Source organism: Apium graveolens, chromosome 4 (genome assembly GCF_009905375.1).
Source record: "Apium graveolens cultivar Ventura chromosome 4, ASM990537v1, whole genome shotgun sequence".
Taxonomy (NCBI): Eukaryota; Viridiplantae; Streptophyta; class Magnoliopsida; order Apiales; family Apiaceae; genus Apium; species Apium graveolens.
In genome coordinates this window covers 164,299,385-164,311,414 of record NC_133650.1, presented here as the reverse complement: position 1 = coordinate 164,311,414, position 12,030 = coordinate 164,299,385, and the positions used below count along the sequence as shown (strand labels likewise).

At 40.6% G+C, this 12,030-nt stretch overlaps 1 non-coding gene across 1 annotated transcript; it reads right to left on the bottom strand.

Annotated features, from left to right (window-relative positions):
* Positions 1-271: 271 nt before the first annotated feature.
* LOC141722151 (small nucleolar RNA R71) lies at positions 272-378 on the bottom strand. The gene has a single exon (XR_012575179.1). It is a non-coding gene; the product is annotated as a small nucleolar RNA R71 (small nucleolar RNA).
* Between the last annotated feature and the right edge of the window lie 11,652 nt (positions 379-12,030).

Below are 12,030 nucleotides of genomic sequence, written 5' to 3'. Positions count from 1 at the left end.
GGGCACTATTCAGATGGTGCAAAATTCTGTTTCTTTTAGAGGAGCGGCAACTGAAGACCCCAACATGCACATAAGGAATTTTGTCGAGATCTGCAGCACTTTTAAGTATAATGGCGTGACTGATGAGGCTATCAAGTTGAGGCTTTTCCCATTCTCACTGAGGGATAAGGCTAAAGACTGGTTACATTCTGAACCAGCTGGGTCCATCACTACGTGGCAAGATCTTGCGCAAAAGTTTCTGGTGAAGTTTTATCCGATGGCAAAGACTGCTGCTATGAGGAGTGCTCTTACTCAGTTTGCGCAGCAACCTACAGAATCTATGTGCGAGGCTTGGGAACGCTACAAGGAAATTTTGAGAAAATGTCCACATCATGGAATGCCGGATTGGATGGTAATCACTGGTTTTTATAATGGTTTGGGGGCCCAATCTCGGCCCATGCTCGATGTAGCAGCTGGAGGCGCCTTATGGGCTAAAAGCTATACTGAGGCGTATAATCTTATCAAGACGATGGCTGTAAATGAGCATCAAAACCCAACTCAGAGGATGACGTCAGGCAAGGTCGCAGGTATTCTGGAAGTTGATGCAGCCACCGCTATTACAGCTCAGCTCCAAGCGCTATCCATGAAGGTTGATTCTCTGGCTATGTATGGAGTTAATCAAATAGCTATGGTTTGTGAGCTTTGTGCAGGTTCTCATGCTACGGATCAGTGTTCTCTTGTCAACGAATCTGTTCAATATGTGAATAATTATCAGCAACAACAGCAGCCTGTGCCAGCGACCTATCATCCTAACAACAGAAATCATCCAAATTTCAGCTGGGGGAATAATCAGAATGCTATTCAGCCACCATATCAGCAAGGAGTGAGTAAACAGTTTAACCCACCTGGATTCCAGCAACCACAGCAGTATGCTACAAGGCAATCATATCCTCAACAGGGAAGTGCAGCTACACCTACTAGTGCTGATTTTGAGGAACTTAAGCTGTTGTGCAAGAGTCAGGCGGTTTCTATCAAGACCTTGGAAAATCAAATCGGTCAATTAGCCAATGCAGTGCTCAATCATCAACTTGGCACTATTCCCAGTGACACGGAAGTACCAGGCAGGAAGGAAGCTAAAGAGCAAGTCAAGGCTATTACCTTAAGGTCTGGAAAAGTAGCTGATGCTGAAAAGGCAAAAGAAGTCGACGCTGAAGTTAGAGATGAAGAATTTAAGCAAAAGGAGAAAGCGGCGGAACCAAGGAAGACTACTGTTGAACACACTCTGCCTGAGGCTAATACAGGCAGCTCTATCCTCCACCACCTTTTCCTAAGAGATTGCAGCAACAAAAGCTGGATAGACAGTTCGGGAAGTTTCTGGAGGTGTTCAAGAAACTTCACATCAATATACCTTTCGCTGAGGCTCTAGAACAAATGCCTAGTTATGCGAAGTTTATGAAGACTATTCTTTCAAGGAAGGTGAAACTGGATGACCTTGAAACCGTTGCTCTCACGGAAGAATGCAGCGCTGTTCTGTAGCAAAAGTTACCACCAAAACGTAAAGATCCAGGAAGCTTCACCATTCCTTGCACCATTGGCAATCTAACTTTTGACAAGTGCCTTTGTGATTTGGGAGCAAGCATTAATCTGATGCCCTTGTCGATCTTTAAAAAGCTGGATCTGCCTGATCCAAAACCCACATACATGTCGCTACAATTGGCTGACCGTTCCATTACTTACCCAAGGGGCATAGTTGAGGATGTGCTCGTCAAGGTGGATAAGCTCTTCTTTCCTGCAGATTTTGTTATTCTGGATTTTGAGGAAGATAAGAAGATTCCCATAATCTTGGGGAGGCCTTTCTTGGCTACTGGTCGTACCTTGATAGATGTGCAAAAAGGTGAACTTACTATGCGGGTCCAAGATCAGGATGTGACCTTCAACGTATTCAAGGCAATGAAATTCCCTACAGAAGATGAGGAGTGCTTAAAAGTGGATGTGATTGATTCCGCAGTTACTTCGGAACTCGAGCACATGCTAATGTCTGATGCATTGGAAAAGGCCTTAGTGGGGGAATTTGACAGTGATGATGAAGATAGCAATGAGCAATTACAATATCTGAACGCTTCTCCCTGGAAGCGAAAGCTGGACATACCATTTGAATCTCTTGGTACTTCTGACCTCAAGAACGCTGAAGGGAAGCTCAAACCATCAATAGAGGAAGCACCTACCTTAGAGCTCAAACCATTACCTGAACACTTGAGGTATGTTTTTTTAGGTGATTCATCTACTTTACCTGTTATTATTTCAGCTGACCTTTCAGGTAGTGAGGAAGACAAGCTCTTAAGGATTTTGAGAGAATTCAAATCGGCTATAGGATGGACCATAGCAGACATCAAAGGGATAAGTCCTTCATATTGTATGCATAAAATTCTGCTAGAGGAAGGTAGTAAGCCGACTGTGGAACAGCAACGAAGACTGAATCCCATCATGAAGGAGGTGGTGAAGAAAGAAATTCTGAAATGGCTAGATGCAGGCATCATTTATCCTATTTCTGACAGCTCGTGGGTGAGCCCCGTACAATATGTTCCTAAGAAAGGAGGTATCACTGTGGTCGCAAATGAAAAGAATGAGCTCATCCCTACTCGAACAGTTACAGGATGGAGAGTATGCATGGATTATAGGAAATTGAACAAAGCCACAAGAAAGGATCACTTTCCTCTTCCATTTATTGATCAAATGCTTGACAGATTGGCGGGACATGAGTATTTTTGTCTTCTGGATGGTTATTCCGGGTATAATCAGATTTGTATTGCACCAGAGGATCAGAAGAAGACTACCTTCACCTGTCCATTTGGCACATTTGCTTTTTGTAGAGTTTCGTTTGGGTTATGTGGCGCCCCAGCCACCTTTCAGAGATGTATGATGGCTATATTCTCTGACATGATTGGAAATAACGTCGAAGTGTTCATGGATGACTTCTCCGTCTTTGGACACTCATATGATGAATGTTTGAATAATCTGCGCGCCGTACTCAAAAGATGCGTGGAAACTAATTTGGTGCTTAATTGGGAGAAATGTCATTTTATGGTGCGTGAAGGCATTATCCTTGGGCATAAGGTCTCTAGCAAGGGTCTGGAGGTGGACAAGGCCAAGGTGGGAGTCATTGAAAATCTTCCCCCACCTTATTCGGTGAAAGGAATCCGTAGTTTTCTCGGTCATGCGGGTTTTTATCGGCGATTCATCAAGGACTTTTCAAAGATATCTAAGCCGTTGTGCAATTTACTTGAGAAAGATGTGCCTTTCAAATTTGATGATGAATGTTTGGCAGCATTCGAGACTCTCAAGAAGAGTTTGATCACGGCACCAGTTATTACAGCACCAGATTGGACAGAACCGTTTGAGATGATGTGTGATGCAAGTGACTATGCGGTAGGTGCAGTTCTGGGACAGCGCAAGAAAAATCTCTTCCATGTGGTCTACTATGCGAGTAAGACTTTAAATGGGGCCCAATTGAACTACACCACTACTGAGAAGGAGCTTTTGGCTATAGTCTTTGGCTTTGAGAAATTTCGATCTTATCTGCTTGGTACGAAAGTGATAGTATTCACTGATCATGCAGCTATTCGCTATCTGGTTTCTAAGAAGGATTCGAAGCCGAGACTCATTCGTTGGGTGCTTTTACTTCAAGAATTTGAGTTAGAGATCAAAGATAGAAAAGGTACTGAGAATCAAGTAGCTGACCATCTCTCTAGGTTGGAGAATCCCGATTCTACTTCACAAGATAGGACGTTAATCAATGAATCTTTTCCGGATGAGCAGTTGTTTGCAATTCAGGAGGAAGAACCATGGTTTGCAGATATTGTAAACTATCTTGTCAGCAATATAATGCCTCCTAATTTGACATCCGCACAAAAGAAGAAGTTTCTGCATGAGGTGAAGTGGTATATGTGGGATGAACCATATTTGTTTAGACAGGGAGCTGACCAGATCATCAGGAGATGTATCCCGTTCTGTGAGACGGAGGGGATATTACGAGACTGCCATTCCACGGTTTATGGTGGACACTATGGAGGTGAGAAGACGGCAGCTCGTATTCTGCAAGCAGGTTTTTTCTGGCCTACCTTGTTCAAGGATGCTCATCAGTTTGTCTTAAGGTGTGATCGTTGCCAAAGAGTGGGAAATGTGTCAAGGAAGGATGAGATGCCATTAAATGTGATGCTTGAAGTCGAGGTCTTTGATGTATGGGGAATCGATTTCATGGGGCCTTTTATCTCGTCTTGCAATAATCAGTACATCTTGCTGGCAGTCGATTATGTCTCAAAATGGGTCGAAGTTAAAGCTTTACCGACAAATGATGCAAAGGCAGTGCTAAATTTTCTTCATAAGCAAATTTTCACAAGGTTTGGAACACCTCGGGTAATCATAAGTGATGAAGGATCGCATTTTTGCAACCGTAAGTTCACTTCTATGATGCAGCGTTATAATGTGAATCATCGAGTAGCTACTGCCTATCATCCGCAAACAAATGGTCAAGCGGAAGTGTCTAACAGAGAGATAAAGTGCATTCTAGAGAAGGTTGTTTGTCCGTCAAGGAAGGATTGGTCTTTAAAGCTCGATGAAGCTGTTTGGGCTTACAGAACAGCATACAAAACTCCACTTGGGATGTCACCGTTTCAGTTGGTGTACGGTAAGGGATGTCATCTACCGGCGGAGCTTGAGCATAAGGCCTACTGGGCATTGAAGAAATTGAACCTGGATTTAGATGCAGCTGGTAAGAAAAGAATGCTTCAGCTTAATGAACTTGATGAATTTCGACTTCAAGCGTACGAGAATAACAAAATGTATAAGGAAAAGGTGAAGAGGTGGTACGATAGGAAGCTACATCCTAAGTTATTTGTGCCAGGGCAACAAGTTCTGTTATTCAACTCTCGGCTCCGACTTTTTCCTGGGAAGTTGAAATCAAGGTGGTCTGGACCTTTTATTGTCAAAACTGTGTTTCCACATGGAGCGGTGGAAATTTTTGAGAATGATTCGGACCAAGCATTCAAGGTTAACGGTCAGCGGTTGAAGCACTACTATGGGGACATGGCAAACCGAGAGGTGCTTAGTGCCATTTTGTTGATTACTTGAGAAAGATACGGAACGTCAAGCTAATGACGAAAAAGAAGCGCTGCGTGGGAGGCAACCCATGAATTGTTGTTACAGGAACCCTTAGAAGTTAATAACCTATCCAAAAACACAAAAAAATCAGAAAACAGGGGCTGAAAAAAAAAATTTCCAGAGACCCTCTGCGCGCCCGCGCAACTATGCTGAGCGGCCGCGCAGCTTGCTGCGCGCCCGCGCAGAAATGCTGAGCGGCCGCGCAGGGGTCGAGTTCCAGAAAATTTTTTTACAGTTCAGAAAAAAAAAAAAAAGAAGAAAAAAAAAACAAAAATACAAAAACCCATCACAGCCCATAAACCCACGAATTCTTTTCCCATTACCCCATGATTTTATCCCTCAACCCCACTCCTAATCTAATTTAACCTACTCCATACCCTATATATACATACACCTATTCTACATATCTCCCACAAACTTCCTACACTTAAACCCTCTCATAAACATCAAAAATCAGTTCTTACACACTTTTATTCACAAATCAATGGCACCCAAGAGAGCACGCACTATTGACAGCAGCAGCACAGTTCCTACTGCTGATTCATCAAGGGGTACTGCTGCAAGGCCTCGGTTAACTGACAGAGCTGCGGAGGAGGAGTACACTAGGCTGTTGGGGAAGCCGATTCTGAAGGAGAGGGGGTTTTTACCATCAGGGAGGGATGGTGAGTTGTTGCCCATGATTGCAGAGAAGGGGTGGATAGCTTTTTGTGAGTCACCTGAAGCAGTACCGATGAGTGTTGTTCGCGAGTTCTACGCGAACGCGAAGGCTGAAAAGAATGGGTTTTCTGTAGTTCGTGGGCTGGCGGTTGATTATCATCCTGCGGCGATTCGCCGTGTGATTGGACAGCGAGAGAGAAAGCCCGTGGAGGAGAACTGGAATGAAAAGACTGCTGAGGACTTTGACTTGGATTTGATTTGTGCGACTCTCTGTCGACCGGGCACAGTTTGGAACCGCAGTCCAGCCAATAATGAGTATCGTCACTTTCCGGCGATCGCCATGAACAGGTATGCCCGTGCATGGAATGCATTTATATGTGCTAATATTTTTCCTTCTTCACATGCACACGAGGTCACAGTTGAGAGAGCACAGCTGTTGTGGGGAATTCTGAATGAGGAATACTATGTGGACCTTGGTGAGTTTATCTACCAAGGAATTCTGAAGTTTTTGAGGGGAGCAAAGCATATGAACATCCCTTATGCATCCACGGTTACAAAGCTATGCCGAGCAGTAGGAGTGAACTGGCCGGCTCATGAGCAGTTGCAGTTGCCAGCAGCTCCGATAGATTCTGGCACTCTGAATGGGATGCAGGAGTGGACCGGTGGTGAGCCTGAGGAGCATGGGCTGGGTTATCGTCTTCCAGGAGGGCGTCCAGCACGAGGTGCTACTATGGCCAGGCCAGGGCGTGGTGAGGCTGGTTCTTCGAGAGCTCAGGAGGGTGCTGGGATGGGTGATGCCCAATATAGGAGGCTTTCACGGCGGATGGATGCCATGTATGAGACGCAGAGCAGTTTGCTCAGAAGCTCACTCTTGCGTTAGGGACTGCTTTTCGAGGCCTTGGAGCTGATATCCAGTGGCCATTTTTGGTGAGGACTCTGCATACCCACCGCCTGATACTCCACCCACTGAGGGTGATGATGATGATGACTCCGAGTAGGTATACCCTGTGTTCCTTTCTACTACCTTCACTGGGGACAGTGAAGATTTTAAGTTTGGGGGTGGTAGTTAAGGAATATTTTGTGTGTGTCATATAGCTGCATATTCATGATAGTTAGTTCATATAGTTGCATAATTTTTGCCATATAGTTTTTTTTTATATATAGCTTTATTTGTTTGTCATATCATATAGCTCATGCATATACTATGATCCCTTTTGCAATGATTTATCGATTGAATTGTGATATTGATGCGAGTGTAGTGATAGCATTAAAGTGATATTAAGTTGTGTAGGTTGATATGCATGCTAGAAGCACTTGTATTTTCACTAAGTCTTAGAGAATGCTTAAGGGCTAGATTGTTGTTATGATATGATTATTTTCGAGGATAATCTATTTATTATGCTTAGAATTTGATAATAGGTTCTTAGTGGTAAAGGCATGAAAAAGAAAAAAAATGGAGTAAAAATGGAATTTGTTGCTAGTTGTGGCTAGGCGTCAAATGGCTAGTAGCCGGCTCGCATGTTATGCGAGTAGTCTAGGGTTGAGCAAGATGGAGCGAAACGCACTTGCTCAGAAAGAGAAAAAAAAAAAATTTGCATAATTGATCAAGAGTGGGCTCTTTGGTATTTGAGTTATTAAGTTCTTAGGGGACTTTGTGCCTAGTGACCTAAGGCTTTTAGAGTCTGGGATCCGCTAACCTAACGCTCGTTACATGGATACCATTGTATAAGTCTTTTGTGGACCCCACTCATTGCACGGTCAAATAAGCATTTGAGTTGTAAATAAAAAGCACGATTCCGTAGTAAGCTCCAGAGTTCTTGTAGTGTTGTATATCACTTTGTGCCTAGAATTTTTATTCTTTGTATAATCGTAGGATTGCCTTGAGGATAGTCTAGTCATAGTAATTGGTCTAGTTCCGAAGCATATCTGTTAAGCGTTTGCACACACCACGTTTCTGGCTGTATGTCCGTTTGCATGAGTTTATTGATCTTTAGTGTCTAACTGCATTCGTTGAGACGTGACAATTTGGTTGGTTAATTGTAGTAAGGGGGATCGTTGCATTTTCATATAGATTGCATTCATGCATATTTTTATTTGTTTTTGAGTCTGTGACGCTTGAGGACAAGCATCGATTTAAGTTTGGGGGTGTGATAAGTGGCATTTTATACCACTTAGAACGTCTTAAAATGGCTTAAATTGGTGTCTTGAAATCAAGTATTTTGTGTATTTGATGCGTTTTTCTAGTGTTTATGCATTTCAGGGTATTAGTTGCATTTCGGAGGAGGAATCATCAAGAATAAGCCTTGGCATGTGTTCACCATTGCGAGAGGAAAAGAACGGGCAGATTACGGCGAAGAAACGGAGCAAACCTGGATTTTTTCCAGTGGAGGCCTGCGCGCCCGCGCAGCAATGCTGAGCGGCCGCGCAGCAGCCTTGCGCGCCCGTGCAGAAATGCTGAGCGGCCGCACAGGGTCGGGGAAAAAAGATAAATTATTTTACACTTCTACTTCTGTTTGGCTTCCACTTCTATGTAATCTGAGTTTTATGGGACTATTATATAGGTAGATTTGAGACGTTTTCACAGAGAGTATTAAGAGGAGATTATGTTTTAGATTGTGTTTTGCAAGAAGCGAAGGAGATAAGGAAGAAGACCGATTTAGCACACAGCAACGAAGAGGAAGCATATATTCTTGTGATTCTTGTTTCGTTGTAACGTTGGATGCTAGTTTTCTTGCTTTGACTTATTTACTCTTGTGACGTACTCTGTTTTAATATAATCAGTTTAGTTATTATTTTCTTATGTTTGTTTATCATGATTTCATATGAACCCATGATGGCGATAAGTTCTATTATGGGCTAATCGTGATCATGGGGTTGCAACGGATTTATTATGGAATTCTTTAGTTAATTGTTTAATACTTTAGTATGTGATGATTGCATGATATCTAGTATTGGTTGTGCGTATTCGTCTTATATGCGTCGCGAACATATAAGATAGGGTGTTAATCTCTTGTGAAGCGACAGTGGATCTCGAGATTTAGAACTTGCCATACTAGCATAGGTTCATGTACGTTGTGCATGATTAGTGGATAACTCTAACAGTTTTATTTGCCCTATGTAATTAAAAAGGGATAACTTGTGCTTAAATCGCTGTGTTGTCAATTTCTGTAGATATATAGGAACTCAACATAATTGATGACTATTCAACTTCTATCTTAATTGTGGATGTTGGTAGAATGGTATTAGTACAATGAAAGTTGGCTTTTATCAGTTTCGTGTTATTCGATTAATATCATCACTGTCACATGCTAAATGTAATAACAATGGCTATAGAAGGAAGTAATAATGAAGTTGTGATCTCATGAGTGTTTTATATTTGATAATTTGAAGTGTTAGTTAAGCGGTTAATTAAGTAGTTAATTATAGTTAATATTTAATCAACAATTTTAAGTGTTATTATCTTAACATTGAGAAGTAGTCATACATTGGTGAGTGAGTTAAATTAGACAATAAATTAGTCTGAGTCTCTGAGGGAACGAACTAGAAAGTATTCTATATTACTTGCGAACGCGTATACTTGCGTGAATATTAGTGCATGATTTCGCCCTAACAACAGGTTATTGTCTTAAAAACGAACCGTTCATAACTAGAGTAATTCAACCATCAAGTGATAATTATTACAACCCAAAAGTAGTTAAGTCTTACCGGGGAGTAACCTTTAAGTAAGGCTAGTCCGTTGGTCAAATATACATTTCTTGTTTATTACTTTAGATAAGTCATATTTATAAATAAGCCGAACTAAAAACAACTGAAAACCAATCTAGCTTATTCGGACTACCTGTGGTACAACACCAAACAATCTACGGAACAACTGGCCATTTCCTACCCGTTTCCTGGTTGTGGTTCTCATGGCAGGCATCTTGATTCACTGTTGTGTTGTGTCAATTTAAGAAAACAAATGTGAGCTATAATGCCCAGTATAATAATGTACAGTATGCAAATGACTGAATGATAACTTACGTAAAACATCATATATAATAGTTATGTTTTATTCGAAATTAGTTTTCCTTGGTGATACACACCTTCTTATGAAAACAATTTTTTAATGGATTTTATTATCCTTCGAATACCTTAAAACTAAACCCAGCACCTAGGCTTGGGTTATGGTATTGCATCACAATTCTAATTGGAAGAATCAGGACCTTCGTTGGAGCCACCGCATACGATGATCAGTCGTACTGCGATAAAAGTAACCTTTTCTACTAGTAGAAGGACGACATATTCGTATCCCGGTTAACACCCTTGCCGCATACGGGCTATGTGTCCTCAATTCGGGTATACACACACTTTACAGGTCCGTAGGTACATATTGTACCGTCTCCTACGGTACCAATAGTCTATCCAATACACGAAGTACTTGGATCCTACCCCTCCCTTATTCTTTAGGAGATCCTATCATACCTCGAGAACTCGAACCCCATCGAAGTTCCCCCAAGCGTTTTGCTTGTTGATAGGCGTAGCTTTACTTTATATATATATATGTACTTCCGAAAGTTTTTGGAGGAAGTACTAAGGATGTGAGTTGACTGTTGTCAACAGATAATTAAATAAGGGGGAAAAGTTTTTCCTTGAAACTATATTCAAAATATTAAATAAGTCGGGATAATATTCTCCGACGATCTGAAATTATTCGAATGATTTTCGAAATCAGAAAGTAATTTAAATCCGGTTCTATGATTTTTAAATCATAACTAAACCCTTTAATAAATAATAATTAATTAAATGATAAACGATAAATCATTAAACCTCGAATGAGTTGACTCTTGTAAAAGAATATTTAAAATAATATTGCTCAACTAGTTTATGTCTATGAAATTAATAATCTTTAATATTTAATCGGGTTTGAAATAAATAATCGTTGGAGTATACTTCTCCCATAATAAGGGATAGGTATATAATATTTACTATTCGAACAATAAAATATAGTTGAGGGAATATGATCATTGGGAAGTCGTTTTAATAAAAGCTCGAGGTATTTTAATGTTTCGTAAGTGGACGTTGAGTCCCTTTAAAACGTACTATTATGGACTTGTAATCGTCCTATAACATCACCGGAATGATTCCCGGGTTTTTATCTTGAAATCCCGACCGACTCTCGGTCTTATTATAATACGTTACGCTTATAGAGGAATTAAACATTTCACGATATATACTTATCGTACAACATTGCTATATTATGCAAAATTCAATAACTACGTATCATGGCAAACATGGTACTTAGGCAATGATAATAAAACAATCCTTTCATAACACAACAGTAAATGGAGTCGGGTTCGTAAACTCGCCTGGGTATCTCGAAGTGGAGGATGCTCTAGGTTCCGCTCGGAAATCTATAATCATAACATAATTTACTTCGTTAGGTCCCGTTTTAATTTACGGCGACTCGCACTCATGCGCTACTTATTATGCACTCTCTCAACTTATATTACCCTTATTATTCCTTTAAGTTCTTATTCACATCATGGTCGCTTCATTTTTCTAAGTATCTTAGTTTTATTGTCATTTTCGCCGTCGGTTCCGCTTATGGATTCTACGTTTTCTAATCGCGCTGCCTCGGCTCCGATATTTTTATAAAATTGAAACATAATGATTTTCACTTGAAATTTTTATTGAAGTTTGAAAACTCAATATGTTACTCTCTGTAAAAATTTCATGATTTATGAACACTATTAAGTCGATCCTTTATATTTTCAAAGTTAGTAATTCGTAGCAGTTTTTGTCGCGTAAATCACTTTTATTAAAACGGCCATAACTTTTGATCCGTAAATCGGAATCAAGTGATACAAGTGCCTAAACGATCCTTATAACATTTTATATCATAATCAGGGGTTATTTTTCAAGAAACTACAGTTTAAATCTTCGGGACTTTCTGCAGAAACTTAAAGTTACGATTTGTTTGTTTTAACGGAATTACGTTTACGATCGGGGTTTCGTTTATGCCCTAACTCTTAACACAACCACAAACAATCATCATCTCATAATCAACACACAAACTCCTCTCAAGAACATCATGTTCTTGAGGGAACAACAATCAACCTCACATCTACTTAACTAAACATCAAGATTTCAACAATACCACTTCTAAAACTAGGTTTACAACTACATACTAAATGGATCTTAAAAATGAATCGTAATAAAGTTGGGCCAAAGATTTTTACCTTTCTTGAAATTTTGAGA